Below are 17,896 nucleotides of genomic sequence, written 5' to 3'. Positions count from 1 at the left end.
TGAGTAATAATTAAAATCCATTCAGTATTTTACATGCATTAAAACTGTTTTGTCTGTGCTCTTTTGACTGGTTATGTATTATTACATATTTAATCTGCTAACATTTCTTATTTATATACTGATCATACTATAATACAGCTAATTTTATATAATATTAAACTGAATAATCATGCATAATTTTAATATTTGTATTTTAATAACCTATTATAGGCAAAATGGCATTTTTAGTCACTCTTTATAAGATTTATGCTTATCTAATGTATATTAATGGTCATCTACTTGTAAGAAACGGGAATTTTTTTTAGTTTTATATATAATATAGAATTTGAACTCTAAAAATGAGAAAAATCTAAAATACAACTTAAAACGAAATTACATAATAAGGCAAAAAATCTTATAGTATGTCGCTTTCAGAGGCAGAATTTCTTTATTAACTTCAAATAATGATTTAATTATATAACTAAACAAATAAATTTAACAATTTAATAGACACATAATAATTAAATCGAATAAAAAAGTTTGTCTTTTTAGATATTATTTGATATTTGGTATTTATGTGTGACTTTTTTTCTGTGTTTAATATATAAATCGATTGTGTAATTAATTTGTTGTTTGTAAAGAAAATATGAAAATCTGAGTTATGTAATAGGATTTAACCACATATTTTATTACAAATAACTATATTTTGTGATTCTACGTGCTTTTCCGAATTATCCTCCTATAAACATTATGTTTACATCCGAAAAGATGTGCTTATCTTTACATTACATTAGATATAATCTAGTTGTCTTTGATTTTTGCATTTCGAAATCAAAATCAAGCATAGAATCTAGTTTTACATTGTATCTTTTTATACTAGGTCATAAACTCAAATATTGTGCGTGTTGGTCTATTTTCGCTGAATATTTATTAAATTTTGTTTCAATATATAATTTAAGAATTTATAGCCGGAGCAAATATGATTTACAAATTTTTTGTATTACATTATTTTTAAATTATACTTAACTGCTAATGGCAAATCCTTGTACCAAATTTATAAAAAAAACTAAAAGGATAAACTAAATTATAATATATAAAAAATAGGATATATTAATCAAATTACAATGCTCTGCAAGAAAAAATTTATTTATGGATGTTCTTTTTTGCAATTAAAATGCATTTGATATGTGTAAAATACATACATTTGTGGAAGATCATATGTGTTTAATGGAACTAACTAAACTTTTGAATTAAACCAAGAAAATCACAGCTTTAATCAAAAAATTAGACTCTGGGTGTTTGGAAATTAAACATCTGCGACTTCACTTTCAAAAAAAAAGACATGTATTTTATCTACTTAATTATGCAATTGAGTGATAAATATTTGTTTTTAAATTGATAAAATAATTCTTATGGATCTTATATTTTAATCAAACAAGTTTATTTGCATCCAGATGAAAAAAAATATTATTGCAGTTTTAAAAAAGGAAATCATCTAATGCATTTTATAGTAGTTCACTGTTTTAAAAGGCTACTAATGCACTAAATACTTATAAAAGTCATAATTTGCCATTTTTTGACTAAATAACGCCTTTTAGAACAATATTATTGATTAAAATACCTTTCAATTGCTATATATACATATGTTAATGCTAGAGACGCTACAAACATATAAATACATGGTGTTAATTCATAAAAGTTCGGCTTTCTTAATAGAAAAGGCGTTTCATAACAGAAAGAACATGCAGGCAGCAATTTAAGTAAATTTAATTTTTAATATGGTCATTCTCATATATTTATTTTGAAACTATCATTGGTTTATAAAATGTTATTACAATGCCGTTCTAGCTAAATAATATAGGGGAAAAGGTTAAGTGTTCAATTGTGCTTTTTATTACTATAGTGTTTAAAAAATGTGTTGACCTAGGATGTATTTTACTGTCTGAAGAAGATTTATACATATCATTAAATAAAAAAACATTGCATGACTTCGTTGGTCGTGAAAAATATGCTTGTATTATAATGATATAATAGCGAAATTAGTATGATTTGGGCCATTTTTTGGTCTGGTTTAATTTCAAAGAATAAAATTCTTTCTGTTATAAACCCAGACATAGATCTTATTGTAAAAACAAAAATATACATTATTAGGTTTAAAAAACTTGTACTATACAAATTAAAACGCCACTAAAATTTCAAATTTTAAGCAAAAAACATTTATATATGAATTACAAAATCAATTAATTTTTTTTGCCGGCAATAAAAATTATAACACGACTATTTTCTACGTTGCAATTCTTACAAATATTAAATTCATGCATAAATTTAAAAATATATCATTATGTATACATTTATAAAGAAAGGCTTAATAATGATATCTTATACAACCACATTTTTCCTTTCATTATGTATTTGGTTATAAAATTTTACAAACTACACAAAAATGATTATTTAAAATTCAAAATCAATAAAAAAATAAAGTTTATATTTTTTATATACTTGTATACCTTATTTTTTTCTTTTCAATGCGTTTCATTCTTCATATAAATTATTTCGCAAGTTGATTCGAGGCAATCCGGTGAATTTTTATCATCAAAAGTATTACACACCACAAAGTAAGGTTATATGTGAATTCGTTAGCTTTTATATTTTATATAAGTTTAGAATCATCATTTAATGCGTTTCTAGCATTTAATAGAAAAAATTTTCATGTTGGTTAATTCTTTTATATTTTGATATTATGCTATAATTTTAAACAACTATTCATTATGTAAACGCCCCCCCCCCCATTTATTTCTATTTAAGAACTAAAAAAAAAGAATATCGAAATTATCACATTGTATCAATATGTATTTAAAATTTATTTATCAAAATATAAGCATAAATTAATATAAATAAATAAATACACGCCTTTATAGAAAACAAGTATGAAATTATTATTCAACTATACAATAAATTATCATAATAGTCGAAATAGCCGAATTTATATTATTAAATAAATCATACAAACAAGGGGAAAATATTTGGTTCAGACATGGAGTCTACAAAAATGATTTTTTTCATATGAATGATATAAATTTTTGTTTTGCTATTGAGCTCAAGAAATTTTTATCCTTTAATTTTCTTTTATAGTAGTTTACCCGGAAAAAAATCTTCAAAAAATTATAAATAAGCATAAATTAAAGATTATATTTGATTATGAATATTTTTTAGAAAATAACTGCATGAAAAAAATGCATACTCGATGCTAAAATTATTTCTATCGTAAAAATTAGTATAATTAGAATGATTAGTTAAAACAAGTTTCGTTTCATGTGGGGATCTGATAGCGTATTATTCATTGATTACAATTCTATATCATATCTAACATTAATTTTTTGTATTCATTTGCGAGATTTATGCAGGGATAAAAAGAAATAATGGTTTTGACCATAAATAATTATCGAATTTTATACGAAAAAAGGAATATCCCTATTTGATATGCCCCCATAAAAACTATGCCGTATTGATACCCATTTTCACTTAAATTTTTATATCCACTTGATTATCAATTTTTAAACGTACCTAAAATTCATATTTATTTATTTATCAATGTATTTTTTTGGTGAATTCAAAAACCTCTGTACTTTTTTTTATTTATTGTTGAGGATTATAGATTGCATGATAATTACAAAATATAAATTCTCTGTATAAATTAAAAGAAGATCTTCTATCTTCATTTTGCAATGAAGTAAGAACCCCGTATGAATTTTATCTTATTACATAACATTATATTCTTTCCGTATTTTTTTTCAGTTAGTCTTCTGCATTGAAAAATAAGAGAAAATGTTGTCATTTTATCATTAATTCCACCTAGATCAACAATCTTACTGCAATGGATATTCATTTATTATAATGGATTTTTTACTTATCAAAACTAATTTTAAGATATCAAGTATGTTTTTCAAATTTTTTCTTTATTATGCCATATTTTTTTATATATCAATTTTCATATATACTGTATAATTCTCTCTTGTTAATAAATAATAGGTGTATCAGAATCGCTATTTTTATGAAATGAAGTCATTCCATTTTATTTTTTTAAGAATATTCTGTTTATTCTACGGATTTTCTACAGCTTATTTTTTGATTTCAGTTCAAGTATACTTATTATTTCAATTTCGTGCTTTTAAGGTATATGGTATTAATTTTTTGTTTGTTATCTATTTTTCTGAAACGGAGCAAACACTATATTATGCTTTCTCGGTTCTTAATTTTTTCTAATATTTATATCTACACATTAACTCATATTGTGCGGATTAGAATAACAATCCTTTATGTATCATCATAAAAGTATTTTCGTTTTATGGCATTGATGATGTATTAAGGGCGAAAACATTGCATTATTATCTTATCTATGTTATTCAGCTATTATATACATTCTTATGTTTTTAAGTCCGCATTTAAAATATATTTTATCTTTTAAGGACCAGATTGTAGTTTATTTCGATCAACTTATCAGCAGACCATACAAGTTGAGTCACTGGATTAAAATACAGTTTATGCCCATGTACCTTAGACAAATATTATAAGTTTTTTTCTAAGGTAATTAATATCATGATATTGTTTTCCTTTACGTTATTTGTATCCGACTCGATTTTTATTGTATTATTTCGGATCTTGCTAATGTGAAAATTTCTACGCGAACTCCGTGATTGTTTATAAATTACAAATATTATCGTTCATATTTTTTTTAGTAAGATTTAAACTTGTAACACATTACTTGCGCCTTCTATTCCTAAATGCATGCGAAATTTTGTATTGATTTATTTTATCTTGCATATATCTGTTTTATCTTAAATTTTAGTCCGTAAAATTTGCAATGCCACAAACCAAAGAGCTGAAAAATCGTCTAATTGTATATAAGTGTGTGTTTTATATCAATTGATTACATATAAGATAAATATATTGATGAATTTACATTTAAATTCAATTTGTAGGACTATTAACTTAAGTTCTTACATGATCTGATAAATTTACAAGATAAATCAATTAAAACGTGGAAATCAGAGTTGAAACACAGAACTAAAATATTTCTATTCTAGGTTTTTCTATAGCAGTTTCTGTTTTTTAGTATCATCTAGTAGCTTTATGGGGTTTAGTAGCCTTCTAAGGCCATAATACTTTTGTGATAAGATTTGTATTTGTTATATTACGTGTATAAAGGATTTACGTAGATTATTATAAATATTTTAATCACAGTCCTAATTATCATATAAATTTATACTTCTATGCTTTATTTTACTGCATATTGCTTTCTTAAATCTTTTTATAGTATTTCTTCAGATCTTATGCTATCATAATTTTAATCCATGATTATATGCCTAAAAATATCATCCATAACTAATTATTGTGCTTTATGATAAAAAAATGATGAGTTATCATGCTTTTATACGTGTTTTTTTTGTTTATTTTCATTTTAGCTCTCTTTTGAAAAACGGATTACTTTTAAAATGTCTTAATCCATTTATTTTCGATTTATGCTCCTGATGTTAGAAAGGGCTATTTTAATGCTGTAATTTAGATCAATTTTAATGATATACGAATAAAGATAGATTGGCCCATAAAAAATAATTTTTTGTCCACTGCAAATTAGAAAATAAATAAATTCTATTAAATACAGACAATATCTGTTCATGTTTTTCTGAATCGGCACATATATGCGTGATTATAATTTTAGATCAGCATTCGGATCGTTGTATCAAATATTACATAATTTAAGATCATAAATACTAAATTCTACGCAACCAATTTTTAAATAATTTTTATTTATGGGCTATATTTATAGTCGTAATTTTAGTTTTTGTTCTCAGGCACAGCTTGCTTGATACTCTGTACACACAGTGTATTTATACTTTCGGCTATCTTCTCCTCTCCACAGTCTTCTTCAATACCCCTCCTTCTTTCGAGACCTATTAATTCAAGGGTTTTTCTCAATCCCAATGTTTGAATATATGCCTCAACCTGGTTCGCGACATCTAGTTCCTTCCCTACGCAACCAAATTTATCAATTATAATTATTTTTGATGTAAACATTGTCTCAAGTCTATAACCTAAATAAAAAAAGATTTTGATAATTTTATATTTCAATATTGTCAACAATGAATATTTCATACGTTTATGGATTTTACAAGTCATTTTTGCAATTCGAACGATTTTAGGTTATAAAATAATGGCGTTTCAAAGTTTATAAATTGTAAACCAATGATTGTTCAATCTAATATGAACACAATCATAGTAAAATCTTCTATGATTAAATTATTTCCTGAATTTACAATAAATCCATCATATTTCGTTTATAAGATATAAAAATTTTTATTTCTTTAATTATTAATAGGAAAATTATTTTTTATTTTAAAAACGTGTATATTTACTTTAATTGGCATGTTATTTGATGTATTTTAACGATAATTTCATTAAAATAATACTAGAAATTTATTCAAACTGATAAAAACCCTATTTCAATTGTACAATTTTTTTAACATGGTTCATAAATAATTCCAAATAAATTATTCACTATCTAAATACATATTGAATATATTAATTCCGCGATAAATTCTAAAATAAACCAATATTAGAAAAATATATGCATGAATCTCAAATATTAGCAAAAGTCAAAAATCAAATGAAATAAATAACAAAGAAAATTAGAGAAGCATGGAAGAATACCGGATAAATATGATAAACAAAAAATACATAATTTTTTAAATTTCTAATGATAGAACAAATTAAATTGAAAAATTTATTGACATGATAACAACACATTTTTGATTTAAACATTATTTAAAATTAATAAATTTAAATATTAAAAAAAAAGCCAAATATCTCTCAAAGGCAGCAAAAAAATTTTGACAAATGAAAGTAGAATAAAGTCATGGTTTTTTATAATTATAATGTAGTTAAGATATAGGCATAATAAATCTACTATCGTCAGATAAAAAAATATCTAGTCAACAAATACAAAAAAATAACAAGCCTTTAGAGCCGCAAATTATTATAAGAAATACTTAAGAAAACTTATAAATGCGAAAATATTTTAATGTACATTAAAAGGATTTTTTTCAATGTTATATATACAATAAAATAATAAAATCAAGATAAAACCGTCCTGTATGTATTTTTATATATTTTATGTGTGTACAATAGTGAAAATATTCAATTGGATTTTTATTCTTGAATATATCTATAATTTTTTTTCCTTTATTGATTTCTGTATATCTCAAGTTAAATTATTTCTCATATTAAGTTTAAGTACAAGCTTAATAAACTTATAATATTATTTTAGAAATGCCTAGTCTCAACTTTTCTGATGATTATCGCAAAAATATTTTCAAATTAAGTTAAGTTATTTAAATACATCATATTTATATCGAAAATAATTTATCAATAAAAATATTTCAATATACCTCTGCATGGCATAGCATATAAACCATATATATCCTCTTGGAAAATTCTTCTTCAAGAATATTTTTAATATTATCTAAAGAATAAATGTGATCGTATGTTTCTATGTTTATATTATGAATTTTGTGGATTTTTAGATTATTTTTTTATAGAACTTTGATATGTCCCATTTCAATCTATTTAGTCGGTCATATTTTTATTTTAAATCTGTTTGTTATTACTAAAACGATTTAGTATATGCAAATATTTTCTATTCTAAATTGAGTTTATATTGCAAAAAGCATATATTTTTTTTTAGCGTACAGATACTTATGTATATTTGGTTCAAAAAGATATATGTTTAAATTCTAGTCAACTTTTTACAACTTTAGTAAATCCACTAGTTACTTCTGCTTAGTGTGTTCCAATCATTTCGAGCCAATCAAAATTTTTGCCTTTACAATAAATAAAGGGGTCCTATTTACACTTATTTTGGTGTCAAGATAATCGGTCTGTATAATATTCATTATTCTGTTGCAGGTGATCTCTTATTTACATGAATTTTCTACAATGTGGAGATCTAATACCTTTTCCTGAGTGTATATTTTTGTCTTAAGAAAAAAAATTTCTTCTTTTATAAATATTATTGTTAATCGATTAATCTATGACATGAGTGTATTAAATATATGTAATTTATTTTTTGAAAGTTTTAGTTGTTGATTATTTTAATTCCTAGAATTATATTTTACTTTTTCCTGTAGCTTTTAACACTTTCAGTCAAATATGTATATTTTATTCATTTTTAAGATTATGGGTTTTTTGTTATTTCTAAATCTTTTATATTTTATCACATCTCTGCGTGTTGTCTTTTACGTAACTTTATCATTGGCTGGTCGATCATCTATTCTGCTATAAATACAATAAAGGATAGACTACATTGTATTTGTGCCACTTAATTTATTTTCATACCCTTAATGTTGTAGACTTCTTAATAAGAACAATAAAAACAAAGTTTATATAGAAAGTTTAATAATTAAGCATTATATTTTGATATGAGATTTCATAGTCCATTATAGAAAAAACACTATTATATAATAGCAAACTATATCGTTTCATAGCCATAGATATATTTTAGCAACTCAAGTTCAACTCGACTCTTCTTCGCGAATTTATGCGCGCCATACAATTTTTTAAAACCAAAACAGTAAAAATATTTTTATTCTATTATATTTTTTATATTTATTTCTCACAATATTCAAATGCTTTTATAAATTGCGTCATGTAAAATTCTATGTTTTGAGCTCATGTTGAATTTCGGTTTACCTGATTCAATTTAATTCCGTAGTATCTAGTTCAGATAATTAAAAAAATAGCTATGTATATTAATATATGCAGATATTATAAGAATTTTGATGATTTTTCCATGATTAAACTTGCAAATAATAAATAAACAAGTAAAATTCCATGCGTTAAAATGATTCGAAGGTGAGCATATCAGCCGAAACTGGCAAAAGTTTATTATTTTATACGAAGATAAGTAAATTATTAGTAAAATAAACAAAAAATCAATAATATTTGGTTAGTTAAAGCATATAAAAAGTTATTAATTTCAATTTTAATACAAGATATAAGACTTGGCTAATTGAAATAAAAACGAATTATTTACATGATAGTTAAATTTTTAACTCAATGCATCATCTTAAACTTCAATAAATTATATCTCTTAATTAGAAACAGGAAAACAGCAATTGAATTTGTTTCTATATTTTATTTTATAGTCAGTACATCGATAAATATTTTGAAGCAATCGAAAGTGTATAATAAAGATAAAAAAAATAAACCAAATCTAAGAAATGCATCTTTACTGCTGCAACCAGGAATAAAATTGAAATAAAATTGAATCAGAGTGTTCTATTTTCTATTTAGTGCTGAAAAATCTACAGTTTTTGACATATTCATTATTACATAAACTAATTTCTTCATGTTTGGCAGGTTACTAATTGTTAATCTAATCGCTAAGCTATAATATTTGTTTTCAAATTAAACCACTTCTTTAGCTATCTGTGAAAAAAGGGTGTATTTTACAGAAATTTATAAATTTTATACAGAAAGAGTTTCCTTTTCTATTATGTTTAGTATGTATTTTATTCATAATTTAATATAATAAAAATAATGATATTTTTTTGCTTTACACAAAATTTCTAGAAAAGCGTAGCTTTAAGATAAACTTATTTGATGCCTCATATATCACATCTTTCTAAGATCCCGCATTTTATTAAATTACTTTTCTTACACTTAAGCATATATTAAAACATTAATAACCATTTAACAATAAAATTTATATGTAACACCGGCATAATTTAATCTCTAGATTATATTTAATAGGTTCTGATCTACACATGTGACTAACAGCTATTATTTTTCTTGGCTAAAGTATGAGTAAATATATTTATATCAGAATACTTACATATTATATTCTTAAAAATACCATCTGGTCTGTACTATGAATTCTTAGAATTAGTAACACTCACGGTAAAAATATTTCGACTGTACTTTTTTATTCGTATTCTTTAATTTTGTACATGTATACTTGTGTTATTGAATCCATAGATTAGATTAGCGTTTCATATCGTTTTGTATTAATATAAAAAGCTCTACATTTTTTTTTATTATGTTTAAATTTTTTTTTAATTTTATGCAGGAAGTTAATATTAAAAGCCATTTTATAATAATACATCTAAGATATTTAATCATGTATGTTAAAAACGCAATCGTTTTTGTGTTATTTTACTTGGTAAGTTTTTTGAATATATTCTTAGATACTCTTTATTGTTTTAAAACATTTAATATAGGTTTTTTACATTCAAGACATATTTAAAACCACATATTTACACTTCGTTGTTATTTTAAGCTTTTTTTTTAAAGAAAAAAAACGAAAACATTAATTTTTTAGAAATTTAAATAAGAAATTGTAAATCAAAACGATAGAAAAAACAAATCCACAAACCAAATTGCTGCTAAAAACACACGTATTCATAATTCATGAGCTTAGAAGATGTACATAGGATATAAGTAAGGATGAACTTGCTAAAATTAATATCCATCAAATCTGTTTTATAGAGCTTGTCAAAGTTATGGCCACCAAACAAGAAAGGTATAAAGAAAAATTCACCTTATAATAAATAAACTGGTAAATTTTGATTTTATTTATTTTATTCTAAATTTGAAATATTTGGAAGTATAATTTACTGAAAAAAAATGTTGTGTTGATTGTAAGTATAAAGAAGTTTATTCATAAAATTTAAAGAAAATAAATGAAGATCCAAATCTCAAATAATTAAGGTTATAAACAACATAACTGCTAAATATCATTGAGTAGTAAGAATAACACAAAAATGCTAATTATATATGCCTATAAAATATTAACTAAGTTTTTATTGCATTTTATTCAGCTTTATAAAGTTCTAATGGTTATTTAGCAAAGTAAATCATAAGATACAGTGAAGTCGAACACAAAATATGAACGTTTATATATAACATTGATTAGTCTATTTGCATAGCTATAAAATTATTTCTACTGTTTTTGTATAATATCTATCAAGAGGAGATAACAAAAATCATAATTTCTAGATTTAAATTAAAATAAACCTTTGATTTTTTATTATATATATTGGCTGAATAGCACAATTCACTTTTCCAGAAATTCAAGTTTTATATGCACAATAAGTATTTTTAGAGTTTTTTTACAATAAATAACTTTCGATTTTCTCTGTTAATGCACAAAATCTACCTTAATGATAATTAAAATTTGTTTTTCTCGTTTTTTATATATGGTAGATATTTAAGTTTCAAGATATCAAATCGTCAATTTTTTTCCTCGTAATAATGGATCAAATTTATAATAATTTAAAACCGATTTCATCATATAATTTTTTTTATAATTTTAAGCATCTAAATGCGCTTTTCGTATATGACTAAGTATAGAAAGTCATTTTGATGCAATATAATTATTATGTAATATATATTATATATCTTATCTAAATATATTATAATTTTTTCTCTCCATATTTTTTATTTTTACATGGAACTCAAGAAACTTTGTGATTTGATCATTATATTTCTTTGCTGCTATTCCCTACCTCAACATTATAATAATGAAATATGCATCTTTTTCTTGAATTTTTTGTGTCCTTGTCGATAATATTTTCTTTTTTACTTGTATCTACGTAGTTATTACTCTCTACACCTCTATTAATTTCTTTATCTGAATTTCTGACTATTTCTATATTTCCAAAAAATAGTTTTTATTGATGAGTCTTTTCTAAGCTTAATTTAGGTATTTATGAAACGGTATTATTAGCTTCTAATCTAAACTTATATGTCAAAAAATATAATATTGTATTTACTCTGCATTCTATATTTTCAATTTTTTAAAAACGTCGATTTGGTTTTAACTTCATTAAATTTTACTATAAAAGTAGGTATATCTATATTTTTTTGGTTAATTTAATTGTATTGTAGCATTTTTTAGAACTTTGATGTTCTGAAGCAGTAAAAATGGGTTTGTATAGAAATAAAGAAATTGTGTATTAATCTATCTTTTTTTGTTAGAGATAGTACTTTCTATTCATATTCCCTTCGTGCATATATTCTGGGCAAAAAAAAAGCTTGTCTTAGATATAATTACTGGTGTTTTAAGAGTGAATTGGGGTCAATATTCTGTTTATCTTTGGCTATATAGTTACTGTATTTTCATGTAACAGTATTAATTAATGAATAGTATTTATATATGCCTACCATAAATTTTTTACTTACCAAGCGATTCCAAAATATATATGGTACTTTAATATTTCATAACACAATCTATCTATGTTTGTGCAATATTACACTAAATTTTTTTGGTATATCTCCAATATGATACCTGGATCAATTTTTTCTAATTAAGATTTTCAGTCAACGGGTAATTTTCAAATTTCTACCATATTAAAGACTTTTTTTTATCTATTTGCATAATACATCGTTTTCATATTTTTTTTAATATAAATTAATTTATTACATCAGAGATGTAAGGAATACCAACCGAAATCGAAGGCATATGGACAAACAATAGTATTTAGGAAGACGCTTTGTAAATTAAGCTTTATGTGAAGCGTATTTATTAAGAAGAGTCATACTTAAGAGTAATATAAAATGTTAAATATATTTATACAGACACATAATATTATGAAATACATGTCTATCAAGGATTAATTTCACATTTTTCTAAAGAATAATAATATTTAGAGCGGTTGGGATAGAAATATAAATTCGTGAATTTAATTATTGAAAGAGAAAATTCAAAAAAAATACCAGCAAGAAAGTGTAAAAGACTGTTTTAATCTTACAAATTATCAATAAATTTCTATAAGGCAATATTGCCTAGAATCGAAGCTGTTTAAAAATAATAAACTATAAGTTTGTAAATCATAATAGAAATTAAAGTTTATTTAATAATTATGCATTATTTTCTGATCGGGTGCATTAAATTGCTTGCCTTATGAGACTGTATTACTTGAACGCAAAATATTGAGTTCGATTATCATTGAATAAATCGGAGACAAATCATCAGATTTATAGTGATTCAAGACCATTTTATATTAACTTAGAGGGCTATTATATCTAAAAATAATGACTATAAGTCAAAATTTTGATTGGAAAAAAACATGATTTGTTTTAATTTCTTTGAACTTTTTTTGCCCTTTTTTATCACATATCGATCCAAAGGATTACAGATCGTTTGAAAAGAAACACTTGTTTTAGAATATAAAACAAAAAACAATCTAGCTATGTTTAAATTAAGATTTTATTGGGAATTTTTTTGTATTCTTTTTTAGTGTTTTATTGTTTCGCTATATATTCATTATCATCTCTTGGATTTGAATTAAAATCCCATATCGCTGTATTTTAAAGCCAGAATTATGTTTTAGAATGCACATATTCTGTTATTTCGATCTTCTAATCTATAGAGCAAGTGAATTGTAGCAAGCCAAAATTTTTTTTATTTTGCTCTCCTTTGATTCAGAAAGAAATTTATGTACAATAAAAATTCCAACTTCTATTAATGGTCACTTACTAAAAATAATAGTTCAAATGAATAGTTCCATATAAGTTTGTTGCTTTTTGACTAAAAACTATATAGCTATTGGTGTCATCAGCCATATTAATCACTATTTGCATATATTCTCGGTTATATGCTTCAATATTTCTTAAAAATATAGGTATCTAGTCTTGTATTACATTTTTACCATCCTTTTCATTTCTATCGAGAGATAAGTTTTTGTGGGTTATTTTAATACTTTCTTAATATAAGCTCTTGGTATTTCAATTCCATAATCTATCGAATAAATCACTCGAATACAAAAACCGCCCCATCTAATGTGTTAATAATATCTACTCTAATTTTTTAAACACATCATAACTGTATGGACGCTCCTTCTTTTTCCTTTGAATCACATGTATATCAACCCTCACCGAGATAATTTGTTTTATAATATTTTTCTAGGCTGTTGTAAAAATAGATGAATTTTCAAAAAAAATACAAACCTTATACTTCTACATTAATTGATTCCTCAAATTTGCTATTGTCAAGTACAGAACATGTATTAAGTTATTAATCTTTCCTAAAACTTATTTTCAAGCAAGGTAATATAACTTCTAGGTTGATTTCTTGTTTATTCGTGTTTGCCGCAAAAATATATATTTCATCGTTTGTTTGTGAAATTAAATTAATTTTCTAGGCCTCTAATTAAAGCTTCCGTTTCTACATGTTGAATTTTACCATAGTCTTTGTATTATAGTCGCTTTCTATTCTTCAAGAACATTATAAGGCATCGTCACATATGTTTTTAAAGGTTTGAAGTCAAAATACTTTTCCTTGATTCATAAGTTTAATATTTGTTTCTAAAGATAATTCTTAAAATAACAAGTCTTTATATAAGCCAATGTATCTGGGCACTTAGAAATGACCTTCTTTTAACATGAACATCTTCAAAGTTAAAATCTCGTAATACCCATGCTTTTATAATAAAATTCGGTTTTTGTACTGTTTTTAAAATGGTTTAGAATTCTTTGTCAATTTCTAAAGGGATGCGGCATTTTTCGTGGATTTTTTATCTTATTCTAATGGGTACATTATATTAAATTATTGTATCCTTTAATTATAAATGAAAAATGGTGTAAGAAAATGATGTCCCATAAACACACCTTTTTAAAATATAGAAACGTCTTTTAAAATTTATTTATCTAATAATGAAACTATATAATAAATTTATAACATTTCCAGGGAATTTTTGCGCATCATAGGCCATATAAATATAATAAAAATCCATTTTTTAAGTATTATATCTTTTATTTAAACTTTCGGTTATATATTAATTTATTGCTTGAAAAATCAAAATTTGTGATACTCTTGTTTTTTAAATAAGAATTTATACCTATTTTTGTATTTATTTTGCTTAATTGACAATTTAATCGTATTATGAACACATCTATCCAAAACTTGAAAATTAATACTGTAGTATATGAGCATATATATGATTCCTTATAATTTTACATAGCAATTTTTGTCTCTTATATCTTATGTCTATTTATCAAAATTTCAATTTTTGTGATATAAACACTAAAAATACTGATTATATGCTTTTGATTTATACAGCTTATAAAATCCCCAACATTGAATATAAAATAAAATTAATGAGAAGTATAATATATTGTATTATTCACATCAAATCTAACAAGTAAGGCTAACTTAAGATAAAACATCTTTTGAATAAGCTAATTCATCTATTAAAAATAAACTCTATATTAACTCAAAAGCAGATTGAATTTAGTTATGTATTTATAAAAATTAATTTGACATTACCAAATGAAAATTCATATTATCATATAATTGAAATTTATTTACGAAGTAAAATAATCTTTATAGTAATAACTACAATCAAAGGCAACATATAGATATTTTCCAGAAATTTTATTTTTTTCACTTTTGTTTATATATTATTCTTTTTTTTATTAATTTTATTAATTTATGGGTTTAGTTTCTTTTTATCAATTTTATGTATTTAGACGTGGTCAATCCATTGAAAATATTGCACAACTTCTTGATGCATATTTTGACACATTCCCCCGATCTATCTTCATCAACTGTCTTTCTTCGCACAGATGAGATGAGTTCAAGTGTCTTGCGAAGTGTGAGAGCTTGCATGTATGCTTCTACTTCGTCCGGGATATTTAAATCCTTAGCATAAATTTTTGTTTATATAAATAAAATTACAAATATTGATTTAATATTGATATCTATCAACAATGATTCATATAAAAGATTAATTAGGAGTTAACAGATGACCTATGGAAAAATTGTAGTATCTATAAATACAAATTTTATTTATAATCAGAAGTAAACTTTTGATAAATTGAACAATGAGTTAATAATTATAAAATCTACACATTTTTTCGAAAAAATACTGTTCTTCATTAATCTTCAGTATTCCTTTCGAAATCTTAAACTATCATGAGTTTGAATTAAGCATAACAAGTTATTATTTGTTATTATTCATAATAAAATCTATTATATTATTACTAAGATAAAATTTAAATTTTATGATGCTTTAAAGGAAATAATAATAATTCTGAGACAAAAGCGACACGAGGATTTATTGTATGATTAATCAAAAAATAAAAATAACTTCGGTAAATAAATAAAATTTCAAAAAATTATAGGTTTTATTTTCACTTGGATTTTATGATCTAAAAATATTGCAAGTGTATAAAATACAGGCAAAAAAGCTACTATATATAAGAATAAAGAAATCAACATAGTGTTTCTATTTTGATGAGACAAAACTTTACAATAAAAATCTTTGCTTAATTATATCGAAAAATTTTACGAGTCAAACTAAAAAAATTATATGTATATAAAACTAATGTTACAACATTAGAAAAATCAAAATAGAAAATGCTCTTTGTAAAAAAATAAGAATATATATTATTATTATTCCTTTTTAATTTTTAAAACTTAAGATCATTTGTGAATAAAGCTTATTTTATGGTTAATACTGTATATATACTTCTCTATATAATCAGTATGTTAATTATCCCCGTTTATGCTACGTTTTAATGTAATTATTTTTAGTTCTAATCGAATTTACTTTATTTATTTTTTTACGTCTTATACTTTTAGGAAGTTCGCTTTTTATTAGTAGGATACATTGCTTAACTACCATGGCTCTCTGTGGGACTCTTATTACGCTTCTTGTCACAAGTAATCACCGTGGATTGAGCCTTTATCATAGGTGACAGTCATTATGTGGAGGGAATGGATTCTGTCTACTTCTCTTCTCAGGGTATACAAGCTACAACCACACTTTATTCTTACCGGTATCTTTGCTAAATGATGTGGGATCTTTTTTCATGCTTGAGGCACAGTTTAACGGCTTACACAGCAACCTCCTATTTATTTCTCATGGCTTGTCAATGCTTTAGGGTTTATCTTTTATTTATCTCTGGCCGCCCCTTTGAATAATTTTCTTTATAGTAAATTTGTTTGGAATTAGTGGGGTGGGTAAAAGTGGAACCCGCGATCTCTCACTGAGATCCGACTTGTAAACCACTCAACCATAACACCCTTGTAATTATTATTTTTACATAATATGCAAATTTAGTTGGATGATGTGGTAACACAATATCATAAAATATACGTACAGAACTCGAAGTAACAAAACAGTTTGAGGCATACATTTAGACCTTGGGATTATGAAAAATCCAATAATTAATAATTCTTATACGGAGGAGAGGCATTGAAGAATACTTCAGAGAGGAGAAAATAGCCGAAAACATAATGCCGTGTGCACAAAAAGATCAAGCATTTTGTATTTTAAGAAAAACTAAAATCATAACACATAATTACGATCTATTATAAATTAATTTTATAATATTTAAACTCAATATGGATATCCACATGTGCATTTAAAAGATTAGAAAACTTTATGCGTGAAAATATATCTACATTAGATGAATGCAATTTTTTTATAGTGAAAAAAAACTTTTAAAAACAATATAAATCTGAAATCTTGTTCAAATGAATAAGTGAACTAATCCTTCTTCGATATAGATTATTTTAATTGGATAGAATTATATAAATAACGTTCAATTGATATATTTAATGTATTTAAAAACATATTTTGCTCCTATATACACAAATTATTTATATTTTTATATATCGAAAGATATAAATTATCACTATTAGGATTTCTTGCTGAAAAACGTTTCTTTTTAGTTCGAAAAAAAATGTTGTAACAGTATAAAACAATAATTTTTATATTTAATTAAAAATTTCTTATTAACTTTTGCAATATATTTTTTTTTATGCGCCTATAATATGCATCCTTTGTGATTTACGTACTTTCATTCGATGTATTATATAGTGTTTTGTTTCGTAAAATATGTGGATATTTTAACA

The sequence above is a fragment of the Rhyacophila brunnea genome, unplaced genomic scaffold (assembly GCF_057557595.1).
Source record: "Rhyacophila brunnea isolate RB1 unplaced genomic scaffold, BYU_Rbru_1.0 scaffold_122, whole genome shotgun sequence".
Lineage (NCBI taxonomy): Eukaryota > Metazoa > Arthropoda > Insecta > Trichoptera > Rhyacophilidae > Rhyacophila > Rhyacophila brunnea.
This window is presented reverse-complemented; position numbering follows the sequence as displayed.